General features: G+C 74.3%; 1 non-coding gene across 1 annotated transcript; it reads right to left on the bottom strand.

Annotated features, from left to right (window-relative positions):
• Window positions 1-267: 267 nt before the first annotated feature.
• Window positions 268-420, bottom strand: LOC133628156 (5.8S ribosomal RNA). The gene has a single exon (XR_009820591.1). It is a non-coding gene; the product is annotated as a 5.8S ribosomal RNA (ribosomal RNA).
• Window positions 421-2,500: the final 2,080 nt, after the last annotated feature.

Genomic DNA, 2,500 nt, shown 5'->3' with positions numbered 1-2,500 from the left:
CTCGCCCCCCGAACACCTTCTCTCTCTCTCCCCACCGCCGCGCCGGGCCCGACCGGCCCGAACGACACCCTGGCGGCCCCGGCGGGACGAACTCCGTCCAGCAGGCGCTCCGGGAGCGGGGAGCTTCGGAGCGCTCCCCGAGTCTCGATTTAGGGGGACGAAGGCCCGCCGACGGGGACCTGCGAGGCAACCCCAGCCGCGCCGCTGCCACCGCTGCCCCTCGCTGCTTGCCAGGGGCGGCGGCTCAGCCGGCGATTGATCGTCAAGCGACGCTCAGACAGGCGTAGCCCCGGGAGGAACCCGGGGCCGCAAGTGCGTTCGAAGTGTCGATGATCAATGTGTCCTGCAATTCACATTAATTCTCGCAGCTAGCTGCGTTCTTCATCGACGCACGAGCCGAGTGATCCACCGCTAAGAGTTGTCTGGCTTTCGGCACCGCCCCACGCGCGCGGGGGAGCCGGGGACCGCTCACACGGAGCGGCCCCCTTTTGAGGATGGGCCTCACCGCCCGCGGCCCCGCTCGCTGGCTCGCGCCAGCCCAGCCAAGGCCGCAGCGGAGAGGCCACGCCTCGCGTGACCGTACGAACACAAGCGGAGAAGGAAAAAAAGGAGCGAGAAAACTCCGAAGGGCGAGGGAGGGGAGCCCGCGCTCCCGACCGACCCCCCCCAGGACCTGGGGGGGAGAAGCACACCTCGGGAGATCCCTTCGGAGGCGGCCCAGGCGCCCGGGCTCGGCCCGGCCTCCACGCGGAGGCGGCGGCAACGTCCGACCCTGCCCGACTTTGCCCAACCTCGACCGGGAAAAAACGGCCGCCCCCGCGGCACCGCGCTAACGACAGCCAGGCTCTTCCCTCCACCGTGGCTCGCCGACACGCGCCGGCGGCTCCGCCGCCGCGCCAACGCCACAAGGTGGCGAGCCCCCGGAGCCCGAAACGGCGGCGCGCCCGACCGCACGGCCGCCTCCTCGCACGGAGGCCCGCCGCCGGGACGGAACGGCACGCACCTGTCCCCGGCCACCGCCGTCGACGCTTCTCGCCTCGGCCCTCTCCTCTCTCTTCTCCGGGAGAAAGACGGACGCGCGCTCAGACGGAGGGCAGCCGCCCGCCCCCCGCGCTTCCGCACGGAGACCGGGACGGGGAATGCCTCCGACTGCACGCGGCCGCTTCACCCGGAAACGGCAGGGACAGGCGGCGTGGAAGTGACGAACGGGGGACACCGGGGCCGGGACGGCCGCCGCCGGCGACGAGCGACCGGCCGAAGGATCGGCAGGCCGAGCGCGTCGCGCCGCCACCGCCGGGCCCGAGGGCACCGCGCCCTGGACGCCAGCTGGCGGAAGGAAACCAACCGAGAGCGCTCGCCGAGGCGGGGAAGCAAGAACGGAGCGCAGCGCGGCACCCCGAGGCGCCGTTCCCGGCGAACCCCTTTCCCCCCCGCCTCAGCGGCGAGGGGGAGCGACGGGGAATCGCCAACCCCGCGGCAGAGGAGCCCGCGCTCCAAGCCGGGGACGCCCGCTTCGAGAGGAAGGCAGGCCGGGCACGGCCGACCGCACCGCGGTCTCGCTGCGCCGAGACCGGACCGCGGAAAGGGGGGGGCAGGAGGACCCCTCCCCGGCACGACCGTCCCGCGGGGACGAGCGCGGGCGGGCGGCGGTGGCGGCCGAGACAAGGGCCTACACGGGAGAGACTCCCGCCCCTTACCGAAACGCCACCGTCGTTGGCCCCGCCCGTCCCGACCCCTGCGGGACGCATCGAGCCGCCCGAGTCTTTAAACCTCCGCCCGGCTCCGCGACCGAGGAAAGGCCGCGGAAACGCGGACGCTAGGTACCTGGCCCTGGGGTGAGGGAAACGACCTGAAGGGCCCCGCAGGGGTGCCTCCTCCCGCTGCCACCATCGGGGGGAGCGTCCGCCCGCGGGGGCGCGCCCGACATCCACCGCCATCACCACGGCCTCTTTCCCGGGGCCCGGGGGTTTCCCTCAGTGAGCCCGGCGCTGCGCCCGGGATGAGGGCCGTGGCTCGGGCCGCCCGCTCGCGCGGGACGCGACCCGGCAAGAGAACCTCGCGCGCCAACAGGCGGCATCGGTCACGGCCGAGCGCCTCCGGCCCCCCCCACAAACCTCCTGCCTCGGAAGAGGGAGGAGGAGAGGGGAGGGCGCGGGGGGAAACCCTGCCGTCTCCGTACCCGCCTCGGCGACGCAGCCACCAGCTCCGGAACGCCCGGAAAGCCCTTGGCACCCTCGCACGGCCGGCCACTCGGCCACTGGGCAGGGGGGCGCTGCTACGCAGCACGCCTGCCCCGTTGCGGGGAGGGTCGCGGGAGCCGCCTCCCGGACCCTGAAGGGGACCCCTTCCTCCCTCTTCAACCCTCGTCATCGCCCTCGACGGCCTGGACCGGCGACGCCGTCGTCGCCGCCGCCGTTTGCCGCTTAGCTCCCCCTGCCCGAGCGGCGGGGGGCTCGGCCGGCGGGGAGCGCGCCGACACACAGGCCCCGGCGGCAACCCC

The sequence above is a fragment of the Colius striatus genome, chromosome 28 (assembly GCF_028858725.1).
Source record: "Colius striatus isolate bColStr4 chromosome 28, bColStr4.1.hap1, whole genome shotgun sequence".
NCBI classification, from domain to species: Eukaryota; Metazoa; Chordata; class Aves; order Coliiformes; family Coliidae; genus Colius; species Colius striatus.
The sequence above is the reverse complement of the archived record's forward strand: the minus strand, read 5'-3'. Positions and strand labels throughout refer to the sequence as shown.